The sequence below is a fragment of the Hyaena hyaena genome, unplaced genomic scaffold, assembly GCF_003009895.1.
Source record: "Hyaena hyaena isolate Hyena2069 unplaced genomic scaffold, ASM300989v1 scaffold_24, whole genome shotgun sequence".
Classification (NCBI taxonomy): Eukaryota; Metazoa; Chordata; class Mammalia; order Carnivora; family Hyaenidae; genus Hyaena; species Hyaena hyaena.
Genome location: NW_024080656.1, coordinates 1,179,941 through 1,201,489, shown reverse-complemented (window position 1 = coordinate 1,201,489; position 21,549 = coordinate 1,179,941). Strand labels below are relative to the sequence as shown.

The window sequence follows — 21,549 nt, the reverse complement described above, 5'->3', positions numbered from 1 at the left end:
CCCTGCTCTCACTCTGTCTCTTTCTCTCTCTCAAAAATCAATAAACATTTAAAAAAACTTTATAATAAGGAATATATAGTTGGTCCTCATTCTTGTACAAAACTAATAAAACTCTTGGAATTTCTTACGGGATGAGATCTATATAGTGTCTTTTGTTTTATGTTAATGAAGTGACTTTGGAAAGCCTGCAGGTAACCAAAGGATGGGGAAGGGCTTGCTAGGGAGCCAACCATCTGATTAGAGGGTTGGAACTCTTAGTACTCCCACTGTACCCCCCACTTCCAGAGAAGGGAGAGGGGCTGGAGGTCAACCAATGGCCAGTGATTTAATACACCATCATTCTGTAATGAAGTCTCCATAAAAACTCAAAAGGGGAGGGTTCGGAGAGCTTCCAGGTTTGTGAACCAGAACACTTCCACATGTCATCATGCTGGGCCCCGTGCGTGTCTGAGATCCGCTCTACAGAAACTCCTTTGTTCAGGACCTTGCCCTATGTATCTCTTCATCTGGCTGTTGACTTATGTCCTTTAATATCCTTTATAATAAACTGGTAATCTAGTGAATAAACTCGTTTTCTAAGCCCTATGAGCCAATCTAGAAAATTAATTGAATCCACGGAGGGGTTTCTGGGAACCTCTGACTTATAGCCAGTTGGTCAGAAGTACGGGTACCAGTCTGGGCTTGGATCAGCATCTGAAGCGGAGGGCAGTCTACTTGTGGGAATGAACCCTTAACCTCTGGGATCTGATGCCATCATTAAGTAGATAGAGTTAGAATGGAGTTGAATTATAGGAGACCCATCAGTTGCTTGTGCATTACTTTGTGGTGTAGGAGAAACCCTGCCTACACATACACGCACACGCACATGCACGCACACTGGAATTGTTTGCAGAACGCTTACAATGCATGAAAGACAAAATGGCCAATAAACATGGGAAATGCCCGAACTTCCTAATAATCAAATACAAACTAAAGTGATGAGATTGCTTTTTGCTTTTCTGTTGGCAAAGATGAATGTTAACACTAACATGATGATATAACTTATATTCAAAATGGAACTCTTCTAAGAATAAAAGGGACACTGTAAATAATTATTCATATGCATTCATAGAATAAACATATGTAATCCGAGACCTCCAGGCCAGCTGGTTCACATGGTCTTCCTGGTTAGCATTTGATGTTGAAGAGGGTGGAGGGGGATGGGCACTGTCACATCCCTGGGCAGAGATCAGTACAGTAGAGCATCTACTGTCTATCATTAGCTGAAAAAGCAAGTTGTAAAATATCCCAGTTTCATTTTTAGAAAGGATACACAACATCTCTCATTTTGTCTTGGATTGAAGCTGATCACTACACTTCCATGGATAAGCACCAAACTCTTTGAGATTTTAGACTGTGTCTTCTTACCTTTTGTCATGCCTTCAGGTGGCAATTTGTACATAGTTGGCTCTCAGTGGTTTCTTAACAGGTGTGATGATAGCAAACTCAGCTGACCATTAAAATAGACTTCTGCAGATGAGCTGAACTCTGGTTCCAAACTATTGTGAAGGAAGTTAAAAAATGATTCTGAGGTGTCTGGGAGGCTCAGTTGGTTAAGTGTCCGACTCTTGGTTTTGGCTTAGGTCATGATCTCACTGTTCATGGGCTCGAGCCGTGCATTGGGTTCCATGCTGACAGCATAGAGCCTGCTTGGGATTCTCTCTCTCTCTCTCTCTCTCTCTCTCTCTCTCTCCTCTCTCCTCTCTTTCTGCAACTCCCCTGCTTGCTCACTCTCTCAAATAAATAAAAATCATTAAAAAAAGATTTTAAGAAATGATTTAAAAAAGTAATTCTCTAATCCAACAATTTTGTAGTTCAGACTGCACCAAATTTTTAAAATTAATATTTCAGTCTAGTATTTCTGAACTACAGAATTTTATAACTCAGATTGAGTTGCCCAGATTTTTATTAATACTTGAATCTTTACATGCTTCTTTCATATCTGTTTCCTCCTCCATTTCTTTGATATAGTTTTTGTCCTCAGCTGACTTTATAGGGTTGTGTTTGCAGGCTTTGCCCTTTGGAAGTGAACTTAACTCTTGTGGTTATTATCAGTTGACAAACAGTGCTGGGTTTTATCTTATGGCTTAAACCCTTCTATGTGCATTAAGTAAGGCACCTTGTAAGAAAGCGGAGTCCTGGACCCAGTCCCCTCAATTCTGACTTCGCAGGTCATGGTTCCAGTCCAAATAATTGGCAATGTTTTAAATAACATTTGAGTCACTTCTAAAGAAGGTGCTACGTTATCATCCTGAAGAACACTGATTTAAAGAGACTTCACTGATTAGCTAGTGTAGCTTGAATCTATCGATTAGTCTACATTAGCTTTTTAATAAATATAGAGTCTTTATTAAAATAGGAAGGTGCTGGGGCGCCTGGGTGGCTCAGTGTGTCAAGCGTTCAACTCTTGATTTCGGCTCAGGTCATGATCTCAAGGTTTGAGAGTTCGAGCGCCACATTGGGGTCTGCACTGACACTGTAGAGCCTGCTTGGGATTTTCTCTCTCTTCATGTCTCTCTGCTCTTCCCCTGCTTGTGCTCATGCTCTCTCTCTCTCTCAAAAGTAAATGAACATTAAAAAAATAGGAAGGCATTAGTATTAATTTATAAAATTTAACACACAGTTTAGACCAGAGTAAGATTTAAAGGCCTGCAAGCACCAAGTACCTTCTGATATCGTCCCATTTACCTACACTGGCTAAGATGCCACTCTGTGCAGGCAGTACCGTCTTCGCATTACTAGCAAAATGGCCTGTGAGCACATAACCACAGGGTGTTCAGTAGAGCTTAGTAGAAGATAATCCTTTGTTTAGGAAGTTAGAGTCTCTAAGGATCACAGATAACTGGTGAAAGATCACATACGTGTTGCTGGAGGACTTGGAGTATGAATATTACTGTTCTAATCTTAACTGTGTTTCTATAAACAACTTGCCCTCTCCCTCATTGAAATATGTTCTACAAAATTCTTAATCCATCTCTGTGATGCTGTAGCCTTGTATCTATTCATGTCATGCCATGTCATTCAAGATGCACTTTTGATGTTCTCAGGGACTGAGCCCCTATGAGTTCCTGTGTAGCCACAATGACTGCTTCCCTAGAGAGTGGGGCCGGGCCAGGTTTCCAGATTCTGCATTTCCCTCCTGTTGCACCTCCCCCTCCCCCTGCCACACACACACAGCTGGGGAACAGGGAAGTGAAGGAACCAGAGCTCAGTGATGCTATGGGCGTCCCCGTGGGGACTGGCATGCCCGTGCAGTGGGGGTTGAGTGGGTGGGTTTCCCGTTCTGACTGCATGGTGTAGAACTGCCACCTCACCATTCTTGATTGTGTGGCCCTTGGCAACTTATGGACGCCTAGGTTTCTTCCTCTGAAAATGGGATCGTCCTTGACTCATGGAGTCATTGGAAAGTTTGAGTTACCGTATCTAGAGTACTAAGCGTGGCAGTGCCTGGCACATGGAAAGCACTCTGTAAATGTCAGCTACTGTTATTATTAATCAGATGGTATTTTCCTTCCTTAACTCCCTGTCCTTGGAGGTCTTAGTGTTCAATGTCCATTACTCTGCTTAGGCTTCTAGTTTTGTAAGACATGTTTCTTCTTTTTAAAGGGACCAGCTATTTATTTCTAGAGAGTCCTTTTTTAACAAGGTACATATACGTCCTACTCAAAGATATGCTGCACTGTGGCTTCTCAGGAACCATAATATAATAATGGAATTACGGCTTTATAATTAGAATGACCTCTTCCTACTTTCCAGATTAAACTTTTCTGATTTCTCTCCATCAGGCTTATTTTATGAGGGAAATGGTCACACTTGGGATTTCCCAATTATTTCATAGTAAGGAAGTTTTGCTGAATTTCTTCCAGCTTGACTACTCGTATGTGAACTGTAATCACCAAATTATCCCGAGAGAGAGAAGTCAGCTTGTTAAATATGGTAGCGTCCCATGGTGATTAGATCGGAGGATGGGTGGGTGGAGGGTTTTCTCGCAGTTCCTCCACTGCTGCTGGCCTGCCAGGGCGTATATGCCAGCCCACCTGTGGCTTCTGACTGCGCTGAGACCTCAAGGAAGGCACCTTTCATTGTTAATGTGCTGTGTTAAAGAAATAGCATGTAAAAGTATGTGTTTGTTTTTCAACATGAATGTATTCACAACTGGAGGCTGCAGGGAGAAGAAATCTAACATTGTGGGAGTGCACCCGTGACACAGACCCGCACGAGAAGTCACAAGTAGAAATGGACAAGCCATAGAGAATGTGGTGTCTTGTTTCCCCAAGACTGTCATTCTGACAGAAGAAGTCTTTACCTGGAAATGGAGAGCCGCTCTCCTGGCAGAGTGCTGCCTTTTGATAAACAGGTGTTTTTGAGGAGGCAGAGCCCAGAAGTGCCTATCAGTGCTGCGTAGCTTTAACAGAGCTTTTAGAAAGGCTAACTTTCCTTTTTCCATTTAGTGTCTGTTATTAGTGAGAACGTTAAGGAGAAATTTGTGTTTTTCACTTCCTCTCTCAAACTGCACCGGGTGCAATTTTAATCAGCCACAAAATGCGGCTGTTGAAGCCAGCATGATAGTTTAGGGCAGTTGGATGATGGTAACGATCATACTAGCTAGCCTTTGGGGGTGTACTGCTGGCCCTGTGTTAAGCATTGTGTGTGTGTGTGTGTGTGTATGTGTGTGTGTGTGTGTGTGTATGTGTGTGTGTGTGTGTGTGTGTGTGTATACAGCAGCATTTGTAAAACCACCAACAGCCCTTTGAGGAAAAGTTCCAGAGTGGCCCAGGGTTCATCGGGTAGTCACAGGGTTCTGGATTAGAATCTAGGGTCTGGATTCAAATCCAGCCCTCAGTCATGCTCACTGTTCACAGTTGGTGACATCTGTACAAAGAATTCTAAATTGGAAGTTTTCCTACATTGGATCAAAAATGCTTCCTGTGATGAAACATTGCATTCTAAACCATTGCATTTCTTGCCCTTGACCTCCTTGTTTTCCTTGATGCAAAAAAATCTAGGTCCAAGGGAGCAGATGATACAAGGAGGAGCTATAAAAATAGTTGACTCCCTATATTGTAGACGATGGCCTACTTTGTAGCTTAGTTTCAAAAATTCATTCCTACTTTTTACTGTTTTGTCTTTTAGGACCATTGTTCTATTTCTCCACCTTTTCTCCCATTTCTCCCTTTTCCCTTGCTAGCATCGTGCATATTCATCAACTCTCAAACAAGAGTAGTCCCACACTTGCCTTTGTTCAGCGTTACAGTACAGATCTGTGGTTCAGCCGTGCTAGGCTATAGCTCTGCAGGACAGGGAATTCTTGTTTTCCTGTATAATTAAAAACTCCAGAGGCGCCTGCGTGGCTCAGTCAGTTAAGCATCTGACTTTTGATTTCAGCTCAGGTCAGGATCTCACGGTTGTGTGATTGAGCCCCGCCTCCGGCTCCACCCAGAGTGTAGAGCCTGCTGAAGATTCTCTCTGTTCCTCCTTCCCCTGTGGTGGTTCGAGAGTAAAATAAAACATTAGAAAAAAGAGGGGAGGGGCTTCTGAGTGACTCAGTCAGTTGAGCGTCCGACTTTGGCTCAGGTCATGATCTCAGGGTTCGTAAGTTTGAGCCCCACATGGGCTCACTGCCGTCAGTGTGTAGCCTGCTTCAGATCCTCTGTCCCCTTCTCCCTGCCCTACCCTGCTCAAGCTCTCTCTCAAAATAAATAAATAAATAAAACACTAAAAAACACCCTCTAGGGGGCAGTGTTTTACTTCCTTTTTAGCTAAGGAAAGAAGGGTCCTTTACCCAAACCTTTTCATTTGGGCAATCTCTCTTTTTCTTTCTCTTTTTGTCTCTCTCTCATAATTATCATGAATACTGTAAATGACAGAATTACAGAAGAGAATAATATGGATACTGTTAGGTCTTGAAGGAGCTATAAAATAAGTACAAAGTAATATTTAAATTAACATACCTTTATTGAGTTTTCTCTCCTTATTTCTGCAAGTTGGTTTCATCTGTGTTTTTTTGGTGTTTGTAGGCAGACAGGAGAATGCTTCATTCCTTAACCTGGTGTACGTTGGCCTATATGACATCTGTGTTTCAACACACACAGGCAGCACTAAAATATCAGTCATGTCCTGAGTTTTCCCAGCCTGCACAACAGGAACACACACAGGCACATAACTGTCTGTCACTCGGAGATGTTTGTAAAAACAACAACAGCAAAGAGCCTTGAAAAATAGAAAACTGTTGTACAAGTTTATCAGGGGCTTCATTTGTAACATAAATGTAGACATTGACATGGACCAGTTGTTAGAACTTAAAGACACAATACAGCCCTCGAGCTTCAATGAAGCTCGTTTGGTTGGGTCCTCTCATCATTGTATTCTTATTTGCCCAGTGAAATCCCAGCCAAGATGCCTTGTGTGCCCAGTAGAGACTCGGAGTTAACTCTGGTGCGGCTTGGGAAAGACACCTTATCTGATACATACAAGTTTCGTTGTGACTGAGCACATTCACCCTCCCGCCCATTACTTGGCAGAATGTGGCTGAGGAGTTAAAGAACAGGGTCCAGAGAAGAAGTGAAACAAATCTCAGTGGTCCCAACTAAGCCTTCACTTTAGAAACTCCTGTTGAAACAGACTGATACCCATAGTCTACTGCAGTTCTCAGATTCTCTTCTTTCTTGGTTTATAAAACCTCGATAATGAGGTCCTTTTGAAACTGTGGTACTTACGTTTCTTTAGACTGGATTCTAGAAGAAATATATTAATGGTCCCGGGAAGGAACACAGTGGGGTGGAGTGAGGTGGGAGGGGGTGAGGATGGATTATGGCTCCTCTGTGTTTTTAAATATCCACACAGGTTAACACGTGATAGGCTGTTTACCTTCTGTAAAGCCTTACCTTCTTGTTTCCTCTTGCAGGGGTGACTTAATTTGAAGAGTTCCAAGACACTGAGGACTTACAAGATAAGAAGTTGCCTGGGGAGTTTTTAAAAATTTTTATACAGTTTCTATTGTGGAGTCGGCAGGCTTGTGGATAGAAGCTAGAAGGGAACGTTGCACTGTGCTGGAGACACAATTCAGTTTGCTTTGAAACAAGTTATGGGTTAAAAAGTCTGATGGAAAATGTATTACATTTCCAGTGAAGAAAAGAGCTCGTTTTAAAATATTCCCGACCACCGTACCCCCCCCACCCCCCATTACTTGCCTCGGTGTGACCTGGCAGTTTTTCCTGTATGATCACTGTGTGTAGGGGAACTATCCGTGTGCGGTCGAGCCGACGCTTGGCGATGCCTGCGTGTGTGAGTGTGTGTGTGCGCACACACGTGTACACACACACACACACACACACACACACACACACACTCTTCTCCCCACCCGTAGATCTCATTTTGCACCTTGTTACAGGAAGATCCTCTGAGAGCTTAACTGTTACAAGAGATAAAGGTGAAGCTTCGTGGTAAAAGGTGCTTGCAGATAATCTGGACTTAGCCCTGAGCAGTCGTGCCCCCTCGAGGTCATGGCGTCAGATGGCACCAGATGCCAGACTTTGGATTCCTGGACCAAGAGCTCAGCTTTAACCCCTGCCACCACACCCCACTCCTAGGTCACTTGGAAATATTGAGGCTTTTTTGTTTTTAACTTGTGCTAAGCAATTCTTATTTAATCTGTTGAATAGAGGGGGAAAATAGTTTAAAGTGACTAAAAACAAAAACCCCAAAATGCGTGTTTTGACAACCCGAGGACAAAATAAAACAAAAACACCCAACTTCTGAGGCAGGATGGGCCCGTACCTTCCTCTGGCATGTTTTCTTGGGCATTTCCCAGTTTCCGTCTTGTAACCAACGTGCATTATTGAAAAGATTCTTAATGGTTACTTTTCCCCTGTAAGCCTGGAAAACCTCACTTTTATTTATTATTATTATTGTGTTTAGCTTTATAGTTTACGAAACATCTGAGAGAACCAGAGGTGGAGCTAGGAGCACAGTTATGACAGGTGTGGGCCCCGGGCCGGGAGCCCAGAGACCTGTGGTCAGTGTTGGTGTGGCACCTGGTGCACTTCTTCTATCTCAGCGAGAGGGAGCATCTTTCTCATTTCACTCCCCAAGAGAGGATTTCCATAAAAATGTAGTTTAAACTATTCCCTGGAAATATACTCATTCTATCCTGTTTCTGGCGTCAAAACTAAAAATTCACAACCTTTGAAATGAATGGTAGGTTCAATTTCGTGTGTTTTTTTTTACACTGGCCACTGATAAGAACTGTGTGTGACATACAGACTCACAGAGGGCTAGAGGACTTCGGTTTGGAAATAAATCCCGCTGAGGTCCAGCAAGGAGCGATAGAGGAATTTGGGGGAAGGGGGTTGTATTAGTGTAAATACTATATGTGCGGCCTAGACCAATAGTTTTAGTTTTTAAACGTACAGCGCCGTTTTTGGCTTTAAAAATATGATGCCCTCAGATGGTGAGAAATAAAATGTAAGATATTCTTCAGCTTTAATTATTTTCTAATTTTATTCAGGTCAGAGCACTTTTTTATGGCAATACAACAGGCAAGAGAATACTCAAAAATATTTAAACGTGTGTTTATACCAAGAGTACGTTTTAAATATTTTCTAATACTTGAGCAGTTTTTGTCTGGCTGGCTTCCAAATATGCCAAAAGTTAAGCATTCAATGTTTTAACACATAAGCTTTTTACTAATAAGGATTCTGAAGTATTCCCAAAGCAACTGATGTTTACAGGGCTTGTGTTTTTCTTCCTTCTTTAGAAGGATCGGGGTCCACAACAAACTTACTGTACAAAACACTAACGATGGGGCTAACTTCTGGTGTCATGAGTGAGTTGGCTACGACCTTGCTGTAAAAATTTGTAAAGGAAATTTTGCACCATTTTGAGTGTCAAATGTATTTTTAACTGTCTGGTTTGTACTTTTACGACTTTTGTACTACCAAAACAGAGTTAAAAATAAAAACGTTAAACACTTTGTGTGGTTTTTGAACAATCCAGCTGTCGGTGCCTGGCGTACTGAAAATGTGTTGGTAGCGGTATGGCTCACGCAGAGCTTGTTAGCGCAGTGCCTGATTTCTTGGGTCTGGGTTGACCTGGGATGATTTGGCTGACTCCCCCCGCTGGATTGCAACCCCTGCCTCTTCCCAGTAACAACCCTTCCCAACCCCTGATAATTATATTTTAAATGTAGAGATTATTCTGAACATAGAGAAGAGTTGCAATATCAGCGCAACAAGTTTTCTGTGTGCTGTCACCCCATTTCCTTTTATGTTAGCATCTTACGTCACTGCAGACCAATGATCAAAACTGACGTTAACGCTGGTACAGTGCTACTAAATTAAGCCACAGCTTTGTTTGGATCGCATCAGCTGTTCCAATAATGTCCTGGAATCTCCCACTGCATTTGGTCATCTGGTCTCCCCTGAGCTGTGATCGTCCCTCATCTTTTTATTTCTTGGGATTTATGAACATGACACTTTCCACTGTACCATTCTGTTGTTTTGGAGGATACCCTTTAGTTGACGATGGCCAGCTGTGTCTCCTGATTAGACTGAGGGTCCACAGAGGCGATGGATTTCCCACTGCCTCGTAGCAGGGGAGCGTGCTGTCTGCACATATTTCTGGCGATGTTAACTGTGATCATTTGGTCAAGGCGGTGGCCATCAGCTTTCACTTTGGTGAAGTCACCATTTTTCCCCCTTCGCAATTAACAGTTGAGAGGAGAGCCTTTGAGATGGGGTGAGTTTCATATTTCCAGGTAAGATTTCTTTCACCTATTAATGTTACCATCACCCTGTTTCTTAGGGCTCGTGGAACGAATTGCCACAACCTGGGTGGCCTGAAACCGCAGAAATGTCTTCTTTCACAGTTTGGAAGTCCGGAAGGCTGAGACTGCGGGGTCTGTGGTGCTTGTTCCTTCCGAAGCCCCCAAGAGAGAATGTTCCGGGCCTCGCTCCTAGCTTCGACCGGCTGCTAGCAATCCCCAGCATCTCTCCAATCTTGGCCTGTCTTTCCATGGCCATCTTTTCTGTGTGTGTGTCTCTGTCTGCTCTTCTCAGGAGGACGCCGCTCATTGGATTTGGGGCCCACCATAATCCAGTAGGCTTCATTTTAACTTGATTACATTTGCAAAGGCCCTGATTTCAAATAAGATCACATTCACAGGAATCAGGCATCAGGACTTCAACACATCTCTTGTAGGGAACACAATTCAAGCCACTACACCATCTACTGGTGGATCTTGTCTGCAATAGTCACGACTGTGATGGGGCTCTTTTAGATTGGTGTCTGTGTCCTTTTGATAGGGTTCCATGCTCTTTATTTCTCCTTCCTTCCCTCCTTTCCCTCTACCCTTCCCTCTCTTCCTCCCTCCTTCCCTTCCTCCCTCCCTCCCTCCCTCCGTTTCTCCCTTCCTCCCTTCTTCCCTCCCTCCCTCCTCTCTTTTCCTCTCTTCCTTTCTTCTTCCCTTCCTTCTTGCCTCCCTCCTTTCTCTCCCTTCCTCTATCCCTCTCTTCTTCCCTCTTCTCCTCTCTTCTTTCCTTCTTCCTTCCTCCCTCCCTTCCCCCCTCCCTCCCTTCTGCCTCCCTCTCCTCCCTTCCTCTCTTCGTCCCTTTCTTTTTCTTTTACCCCTTGGTTCATTCTCACTGGCGGAACCACAGATGCTCCAGGCTCATCTTGTTATCTTGTAGTTTCCTTGCCTCAGCCCTAGAATTGACCAGTAATCAGGGAGCCCTGGTTCCTCTTACTGTAGAATTGGGTTTAGAAATAAAGTTCGGGACAGTAGGTGTGCTCATTGAAGCAGAGGTGTCCCTGCTTCTAGGCTTCTATGTGTATAACACACACACACACACACACACACACACACACACACACACTTCTGTTTCTTTCTGACTGGAGCCTAGCTCCACAGAGCTCATTCCAAACGTCCTGCTTTCCTCATTTGTAATTTTTTTTCTCCTACAGGGAGAAAACCTGGCTCTTACTATCTAAAATATTTGTGCATAGGGGGCGCCTGGGTGGGTCAGTCAGTTAAGCATCTGATTCTTGATTTTGGCTCTGGTCATGATCTCACAGTTCGTGGGTTTGAGCCCACGCTGGGCTCTGTGCTGACAGCATGGAGCCTGCTTGAGATTCTCTCTCCCCCTCTCCCCCCCCCCCCGCAAAATAAGTAAACTATAAAATGTTTGTATATAGTTGTTCAGTCCTAGCATACATATAAAGTAGTCTGAATATATAGCCCTGGGAGAAACAAAGGTGCCATGCAGAGCACAGTGTGTGTGGACAGCTCACTTAGCCGTCAGCCTCACAGCCTCCAGCCCCAGCCCTGTGCACAGTGACTCAGGTCGGCTTCTTTGTCCCTGTCCTCAGCGTGGTTAGCACAGACTCACTTGCCAGCGCCTTCACTCCACCTTCCCTTTATGTGCTGGTTAGAATGTTTTACATTAATACGCAGCAGGGTTCACTCTGGTGCCTCTCGTTGGCCTTAACTTGGAATTTTCACAGGATTTGTTGTTTTGCCTTGAAAACAAGATGATCACCAGTGGCTCCTGTTAAGGAAGTGGAAGAGCAGGTTTTATCGTTTCCACTTCTCCTAAAACCAAGAAATCCAGAATGTGTGCACTAGGGAGAAGGAGAGAAATCCCCTCCAAGTTCCTTATTTTTTAAGTGTATTTTTATTTATTTGGAGAGAGAGAGAGAGAGAGAGAGAACAGGCGCGAATTGGGGAGGGGGGGAGAGAGAGGGCGAGACTCCCAAGCAGGCCCACACTGTCAGCGCAGAGCCCAACGGGGCGCTCCATCTCACCCACGGGGAGATCATGACCTGAGCCGAAACCAAGAGGCAGATGCTTAACGGGTGGAGCCACCCAGGCACCTCCAAATTCCTCATTTTATAGTCAAAAGGGGTCACTCGGGGTGATGGGTTTTGTTCTTAACTGGATGTTGAAGGCTTGGAGGTGGACTTCCACGATTCAGTCCTGGTCACTGAGGGCGTGGGTGTAGTCAAAGGGGACTGCCTTGCACCTGAGGTCCTGCCGGTTCCTGCATCCTCTGACCCTCGTAAAAAGTTTATGGAACAGGCTGTTTCCAGGGCTTCCTTTGCTCATTCCTCATCTTCCCAGAGCCGTTCTTCAGGGCTGTTCTTAGATCTTCCCGGGGCACCCTAACTGTAGCTCCAGGGACCTGCAAGGACACCACTCACGTGTCTCTGGCATTCTGTGGCAGCCCAGCTGATGTCCCCCTGCCTACTCCAATCGGCGGGAAGTCCGCGCCTGCTGGTTTTTGGCCTCGCGCGGAGCTGGCGCTCGCCCCCTCTGCTGGCCAAATGGGAGAACTGCACGGAGCGTAGTTCCTATGGCCGTTTGTGGGTCTAGCCTCTCTCAGGGCCTCGTGTGGAAAAGGCATTCGTGATAATTTGATTAATAAATAAACAAACAAAAGTCTACCTTTAAAAATGGAAGGAGATCACTAGCTACTTTATGGGCATATGGGTTTTTCCTAACCCTTTTTCTGACTCCGCCAGTTTGTCTTTATTTTCTTTCTCATCAGACCCAGTTTCTTTTTTTTTTTTTTTAATGTTTATTTATTTTTGAGAGCGCGAGAGAGGCAGCATGAGCAGGGGAGGGCCAGAGAGAGAGGGAGACACAGAATCGAGGCAGGGTCCAGGCTCTGAGCTAGCCATCAGCAGAGCCCGACGTGGGGCTCGAACCCACGAAGCATGAGATCATGACCCGAGCCGAAGTCGGACTCTCAAGCAACTGAGGCACCCAGGTGCCCCCATCAGACCCAGTTTCTTAACCAGGGATCTCACGTCCCTGCATGTGTGAGCCTGAGTGCTGGTAGGAATAACTGAGTTCCAATTTGGAGGAAGCCCCATGCCCTGAGTCCCCATCAGGCAAGTGGTATAACTTGAGGCAGTGTGGTCATGGAGAAGCAGCCCAGGCTTTGCTGTCGAGTTTCATTGCTCGCTCTGCTACTCGCTGCTGTGTGATATTGGGAAAATTACCTTACCTTTCTGAGCCGCAACGTCCTCATCTGTAAAATGACCTATCTCACAGGGCTATTAAAGGGGTAGATGACGTATACAAAGCACCTGCCATGCATGGCCTGCGTGTCCACCCTGACAGAGGGCGCTGCCATGTGAGCCATCATACGTGGTAACTTAGTCAAGGGTGTGGGTGCGTCTGTCCCACCACAGCTGACTAACGTGGCCTAGGAGGTGGCCCAGCACACTGCTCTGTCCAAGAGTGGCGCTAAAGCACTAAGTGTCTTGCTTGGAAGCAGAACCCCAGTTAGAGTTCAAAGCCTCACGGAAGAGCCACGGAATAGAGAAGGGTCCAGGTTTTGAGGAGGTAGGAGTGCAGGGGTGGGAGAAAGATCGGAGGGTGAAGAGGCAGCCTGTGCAGGGGCAGCCGAGACCCTGTCAGCCCAGCATCTCTCCCTTCTGGGAATGATGCCTCCCTGTTTGAAGAATTCTTCGTCTCCCTGCTCGAGCCTAGTCGTGTGCCTGACGCCTCTGACTGCAGCCGGACGTGGCTGAGGTGGACACAGGACACCCATCTGTGACCTGGACAAATGGAGGCCCTCTGGGCTGTTTGCCAAAGGGAGCTGGAGAAAGTGGCCTGTTTTCCTGGTGGCTCAAGCCGTAGGCTCAGGGGCTGGTGGACGCCATGTTTCCTGCCATGTGGAAATTGGACTGAGGAGAGGAAGAGACAGTCCCACTGCGCCACGGAGGGAAGAGAGGTGGCTCTCAAGCCGCAGGTTCGTGGTCCCTGAGGACCAGCTGCCCTTCTGAGTCTCATGAACATTCCAGGGACATTCTTCTGTTGTCTTACCTTGTTTGGGTCGAGTTTCTATCGCAACAACAACAACAAAACTCCATGACTAATGCCCTTATTCACAGAAAAATAGATATACGAGGAATTACAGAGCCACATGGCTAGTGAGGCCTTGGCTTCCAGCCCTCAAACTGAGATTCCCCAGAGCTGCCTTGGAGCCGAGGCCGGGCGGTTTCTGTTCTGGGGGTTCCTGTTCTGAAAGACCCTTGCAGACCCTCTGCCCTTTGTTGCTTTAGGATAACCTCCCATCAGAGCCCAGGTCCGACCTTGGAGGCCTCTGGCCATCTGTGGCCTTAAATCCTTTGGACTTCAATCTTCTCACTGTGGGGTGAAGACAATAGGTGCCATTTAGGGTAGTTGCGAGGATTCTGTGAACATGGGGGCGTGAAGCACTTCGCCCAGGGGCAGGAACAGCCAGCGCTGACTCAGTGACTGCGTCAGAGTTGCCAAGTTCAGATCCTCTTCACTGAAATAAGTGACATCATGATGAAACATTTGGCCATTTGAGAGTCAGTTCTTGATGTTTCTGCCATATTTGCTTTGCTCAACATTTTAAGATGAACTCAGGGTGTGAGGGGTGAGGATTGGGGTGGGGGGGTGTAGGAGGACCTGGGTAGAAGAGGGAGCTATGATATCTTCTAGTCCTGACATTCTCTTGGCACCAGGTTAAATACCTTAAGTTGAATACCAATCTCTTTGCCCTGATACTGAATGGCTGTTGATATACAAGATAAGGGACTTGTTCTTTCAGTGTTTATTCAGGCTGTCATTAACTCTTATCACTCTTACAATAATACATGAAGGTAGTATAGTCATCTCAGCGAGTTTAAAAAGAACCTGACTTCTTATTTACAAGTGAATCTAGCTGAGAAATTATAGGTTAAGATGTTTTTGGAATCCGTAACATTATACCCAAATCACGAAATTTATGGGTTTGCTGATTACAGATGAATATCTTAATGTTGATCAAATCAAACAAAAGCCAAACCCAACAAATCCTCTGAAATAACAAACTGACCCTACCAACCCTCCCAAGATTTCTGTCTTGTATTAAATGCATTTTATTTTATAAAAATTTACTCAGGGCAAGGAAAGATAAAAGAAATATGTCAGTTTTAATGTCATAAATATTCACTTCAAACACAGTATGAGTTAAATTCGTAACTAAGCATAAATTACTGTGTCCTACAATAGTTAAATGATGAAAATAATGAAAATAAAGAATAATTATGAGAATAAAAAATAGACTAAATTTGAAGTGCCCCAAGATGCATTTTTGCCTTGAGATGATCATTAATGATATAGGTAGAAAAGAATTTACTCAGTTTAGAAAGTGTTTAAAATTGTTAGAAGTGGTTGGGACACCTGGCTGGCTCAGGAGGTTATACATACAATCTTGATCTTGGGGTTATAAGTTTGAGCCCCACGTTGGTGTAGAGATTACTTACAAAAATAAAAGAAAATCTTTAAAAAAAAGAAAAAGAGGTGGTTCATAGCAATCAAAGTGTTGGTGTTACAAAGAAAGGGTGGTCGGTGTGAGATGACATTCACTGGGTTGATAAAATCACATTTAACATTTATTATTTATTTCGTGCTGACAAAGTGGAAGCACTTATCACTCCTAAGTCTCATTAGGGCCAGGAGGAGGCCCAGCCATCATGTCCGCTGTCCTAGAGACAAACTGAGGAAAGGAATCTCAACATACATCATACTGGCTGTTCATGAGGCAAACATGTAGAGCCATGGGTCTACTTCATACTTCGTAGGATAAGAAATTTGTAGTCCTCTGATCACTTAAAAACAAGTGTCATTGATTGCAGACAATCTAAGAGACTTTATACAGGCCTTGACTAACTTTTCAATTCTTTATTGAAATCTTCCTCAGAACCAGAAAATAACCCTTCTTTCACAATTGACCATCCATATAATTTTACTTTTTCAAAATGGACTTATCTTTGTCTCCACCATTTTGTTTGAAAGTAACCTTTCAGATCTCAGATTCATTTCATTGCTGTGACTGTTGTGTTCCTTGTGATAATGGAGACCGAAGGCTTTCTTTTTCTAGAGATTTCACATTTTGATTTAGCCATTTTGTTTTATTTGATGGCAACGTGGCTATCCCCACAGGGAGGCTGTATTATGTATTCTTTAAAAGAAACAGCCTGTTGTTCGATCTGGATTCAGTTGAGATTCTGTGTGACCATGGATGAATTAATTATATAGCTTTTGGAGCCTCCATTTCCCCATCTGTGAAATGGGGATGATCATACCTCCAACTCTTGAGGTCTTGAGGGACCTAAACAAGATGGTGCATATGCAGATCTTAGATTGGACTAAATGTTTAACAAATGGTCATTTTGAAAAAAATTAAGCTATATTTGCACCCATAAAAAACCCAAACCCATAACTTGATGGCTCCCATAGATCAATACTGAATAAGATTTCCATATCAATAATTGTATGACTTGGCAAATTATTTTGAAATGGTGTCTTTGCTGATAAATTTTTCTTGATATTAATATTTTTTCTCTGTACAAATTTAAATACTGTAACAGTCCTTGGTTTCTCTCCTGGATAATGGCTGATGTCATGAAGATCTGAGAGCCTATGAACTTATGGCTTTATAAATGGGTAATTTAAAACTTCTGATTCCTGGGGCGCCTGGGTGGCTTAGTCGGTTAAGCGTCTGACTTTCGCTTAGGTCATGATCTCGCAGTTCGTGGGTTCGATCCCCGCGTCGGGCTTTGTGCTGACTGCCAGCTCAGAGCCTGGAGCCTGTTTCCGAGTCTGTGTCTCCCTCTCTCTCTGACCCTCCCGTGCTCACGCTGTCTCCCTCTCTCCTAGAAATAAATAAATAAAAATATTAAAAAAAATAAAAATAAAAAAAATAAAACTTCTGATTCCTTTCTAGACATTGATGTGTAAGACAGGGAAAGCACATTCATGAATGGGAAGAGACCATCAGCCATCTCTGGCCTGTGAAATTGCCCTTTTTTATATAAGTACCAAGGTTTACATGTGCCATTTTCCATAGCTTTAGGACAATTTAGGGGGTGGGAATGGAAAAGGGTGAGTAGGAAATGAAATGAAATGATTATTATTTTTTAATGTTTTATTTATTTCTAGGAGAGAGAGAGAGAGAGACAGCGCGAGCAGGGGAGGGTCAGAGAGAGAGGGAGACACAGACTCTGAAACAGGCTCCAGGCTCTGAGCTGGCAGTCAGCACAGAGCCCGATGCGGGGCTCGAACCCACGAACCGCGAGATCATGACCTAAGCGAAAGTCGGATGCTTAACCGACTAAGCCACCCCTGAAATGAAATTATTTTTGTGATGTTTTTAAAGTTGGTAACTGATGTCAGGAGGAAATGTTATGGATTTGCTTTCCAAACAGAAAGATCCTGACAAAACAAATATTCTAATTGGCTGGACCCCCACTGGCTTTTTCATATTGGTTTGGAACCTATAGTTTCGATAACATAGGTGAGTAAAATTCCTCATCCATTTTCTGGTCTCTAGGTCATACTTGACCTTAGTTTTATATTAAGTACTCCAAAATGCTTAAAAGCAGAAAATACAGAATTTCCTAAAAATCAGGCTCAAAGAGTGAGAACGAATGGTAACGGAGGAGTGGCACTGAGGTGGACATTTTCATGTTTGCTTGCATATGGCCAAGTGTGCATTCCAGGTGTAGGAGTCACATGCATGTGTATGCTGTATATATTGTCCAAAACTCCACTTTTGTATATTTCCAAAGTGTTTTTTATAGATAGTTCATTTGAGCTTCTAAATCGGTGTTTTCAAGTAGGTTTTACATAATCCAGGGGTATGGGAACAAAATATTAAAACTTGGATAGTTAGGGGGCGCCTGGGTGGCTTAGTTGGTTAAGCGTCCGACTTTCGCTTAGGTCATGATCTCGCGGTTCGTGGGTTCGAGCCCCGTGTCGGGCTCTGTGCTGGCTGCCAGCTCAGAGCCTGGAGCCTGTTTCAGTCTGTGACACCCTCTCTCTCTGACCCTCCCCTGCTCGCACTCTTTCTCTCTCTCCTATAAAAACAAAAACAAAAACTTGGATAGTTAGGGCGCCTGGGGGACTCAGACGGTTGAGGGTCTGATTCTTGATTTTGGCTCAGGTCATGATTCCAGGATTGTGGGATTGAGCCCCGTGTTGGGCTCCATGCTGAGTGTGGAGCTTGCTTGGGATTCTCTCTGTCTTTCTCTCCACCTGCCCCTCTCCCCTGCTCGAACACACACACTCTCTCTAAAAACAAAACAAAAAAACCCTTTGATATTTAATTATTATCCCATGTTAATATTGCTTTGCCAGGCAGTACGTTTAATTGTAAATGTACTCCTATTAGGAGTATGAGCACAAACTTTTTTTTATTAGTAACTGCTGTAAGATCAAGAAGATGTGGCAATTCTTTGTATATAGTCTTAGTGTTTTTCCATGTGTGGCTGGAAAATTACCTGCACCAACTATACATATGCCAGGTCCCCACCCAAGACCTACTGAGTTCAAATCTCTGGTAGTAAGACTCAGAAATCTGCTGTTTGGTAACAAGCACACCGAAATTTGAGAACGTCTGTTCTCAACATGGGAGGTAGGAATTATTCCCATTTTACAGACGGGGAAACCGAGGCTCAGGAAAGTCAAGAAATTTAAACCCAATGTCATACAGTGAGCAAGAGGCACAGGCTGATCCCACCCCCATGTATTAGGATTACAGAGGTGCACGTGTGTGACTGGTTGGCACGGGCCACGTGATCATAACCTCCGAGACCTGGAGGTCATGATGCACGGCTGAAGGTGTGAATGGAAGAGCCAACCCCCATGGGCATTCTCCACCACCAGAAGCCAAGAGAAAAGTGGCATCTGAGTCTTCCTTTCTCCCTCAGGATTTTAAAGATTAGGTTCAAAATGAGTGACAAATGTGGTCAGCCAAGTTTCCCATTGCTTCTTCCCAAATATTGGTTTTCTTGAAGCTTTTGTCTCAGTTTGGGATTAAGGTCCGCAGAGCAACATGGCCTCATTCTAGAGACAGAACCTTCTCTGGCTGTTCAAATTCTACTCTCTGACTGCCTTTCCACACACCACTGTAAGGGAGCAGGACAGTCTGAGATTGCAAAGCATGAATAAATGTTAGTTCTCTTCTCTCAAATTGATACGGACTTGTTTTTCCGCGACCCTGGATTTATACCTTTATGACACCTGTCGCCATCTCCTAATTAGCATCCAGAGTCTCAGCTGTGTGAGGTCTCCTCAACTATACCGTGAGGAGATTTTATGGGTTCACCCCACCAATAATGTATTGAGTCCTCACCTTATGCCACACGCTGTCCTAGATCGAGGCAAAAGGCATTTGCTCGTTATAGTTGCTTTAGTTGAAAAAAAAATTGCTCGTAGTCAACTCCAGGCAACTGATTTAATGTGGCAGGTAAGAATCATTTGGAATGGGCATATTTAATAGGTGTGCTCAAGCGTTTCTTCAAGTGGCGGAGAGCGCTTCCAAGGTCAGACTGTTTACAGATGTATACTATAACCTCGTGTGTTGGGGAAACTGACAAATTTAGTATACAAATGTGCAATGTATTCTTCCCACACATTCACAGGGAAAGCATTACCTGTCAGCCTGTCTCTGTTTAATTGTCACTAGTTCCCAAAGAGAGGATTTGAAAATAACTGAGGTTTACTCTGGGGTTAAAAATACATAAACAAAAAGCAAGAATTTCCACATTTTAATCTGAAAGGCTTGGTTCCGTGACCGCACAGACGAAACTAAGGGAGTCAGACCTTTGCTCACAAACTTGGATTCTGTGCCTCCTTTATTCTTCCGAGGGCCTCATGCTTGCAGATGCTGATGGAAAGCTTAGGAAGAGACAGTCTGATCCTTTGGGTCAGAGGCAGAGTGAAGCAGAAAGGAGAAATGGTGTCTGGCCAGCAATTACTGAGCGTGGACAAATGGGCGTGCATTAAGCAACCTCAAATTCTCTGCATTCCTTTGTAGATTGGGTTTGACAGTTATAAGAATTTGCTACTATCTGCCCTGGAAACCAGAGAAAAAAACGTCTCCTGTCATATTTATATGACAGCTCAACTTCTGCCAGTAAAGAACATGTGTGTGTATATATATACACATACATGTAATATAGTAATAATCTTTTATCACAATCACGATCAAGATTTAACATGGTAAATACCCACACGATGCAATTTGCTAAGATCATGGAAGACCAGGATGTCCACTCCTCATCACAGCCAGTGTGTGACACTCAGAGTGTATTGGCGCTTTCAAGGCGTCCAGAGTATTTGAAAAATTCACTATTGGCGATCATCACCTTTCTGGTGGGGGCTGCGCCAGGCTCCAGGAAGAAGACACACTACACAGAGTGGGACACTTAGTCAGTTGCTAGACAACCTGGTGGATTAAAGCTACACAGTCTGGAATTTCTTTTCATTCTGAAGATTCTGACCTTCCTCTGACATCCTTTGGTAGAGCCTGGATATGGGGTTAGACAAAAGGAGCCATGAGAGCTTTAAGATAAAAACAAAAACAAAAACAAACAAACTTAAACATCTTGGTTATCTGCTAACTTTTTTGAAGCAGTTATTCACACAAAAAAATACCTTTAAAACTTAGGAGAATTGCTAATCATGGTGAATATCTGCAGCAGTGTCAGAATGTAAAATCATGTACGTGTGCCAAGTGCAGAAGTGTGTTTCTGTGCAAGGAACAGAGACCTGTCTGCACTAATGCCTCACCTCAGCCCCTTTCTGTCTGAATTTCCTTCTTTCATCCCTCTGTTTTAGAGATAGCAGTGGGAAGTGCCGATGCTCGGGACTGTTGTGTCCTCCTTCCACTGAACCAAAGGTTTAATCCCCTTCAGTGTTATACTAAAGGTAAAATATACTTTCGACTTCTAGCAAACTGGCTTTATTCTGAGCTTTTGTGTTTTGAAGACCTGGTGTGGCAGAGACTGTAAGCTGACCACCTCAACACTCAAGGTCTGTGTGGAGCCCAACGTGGGGCTTGAACTCACGACCCTGAGATCAAGACCTGAGCTGAGCTCGAGAGTCAGACTCTTAAATGAGCCACCCCGGCGCCCCTCCCTTTATTCTTTTTTCTGCATGGAAGGCAAATGTAATGATTGGACTGCACAATGCTCTTGAGAAGGAAGCCAAGATGACAGGAGCACTGGTCACTGATAGCATGGATCACTCTAGCACCCTGGACTGCTACTTCTGGACTCCTTTTATGTAAGAGGTAAAATATAGCTCTGTTCTATAAGCCGTTTATCACAAGCTGCTGAATCTAATCCCAGCAGATACAGTTGGGAAACTGAAGGAATCACTCTCACATATGAAGCATGGGGTATACTAAATACGATAGCAAATACACATACAATGCACTTAACGATGACAACCGTTTACATTTTAGGGGCTCTGTGTGACCTTGTACGTAAATATGGCATGTCCCCAAACAAACCCAGGCTAATGTATGCCTGCCTGGTAAGCATCTGTAAGGGGCCATTCGTAAAGATGCTGGGAAGCTCAGAAATCATGTTTAATGTTAAATAATTACCAAAACGTAGTGATGACATTATAGATACTTGACCGTATTAGAGTTTTCAGTTGTAAGGACATAAAGCCCTTTCTAAGGTTTTGTTTTTTAACTGATAAGA

At 44.0% G+C, this 21,549-nt stretch overlaps 1 protein-coding gene across 1 annotated transcript in view; it reads left to right on the top strand.

The window, feature by feature from the left end:
• Positions 1-9,022, top strand: part of RELL1 (RELT like 1) — a 70,402-nt gene extending 61,380 nt beyond the window's left edge. The window contains exon 7 of the mRNA XM_039227050.1: positions 6,944-9,022. The gene's annotated coding sequence lies outside the window, so the exon portion shown is untranslated. The remainder of the gene's footprint in view (positions 1-6,943) is intronic.
• The last annotated feature ends 12,527 nt before the right edge of the window (positions 9,023-21,549 follow it).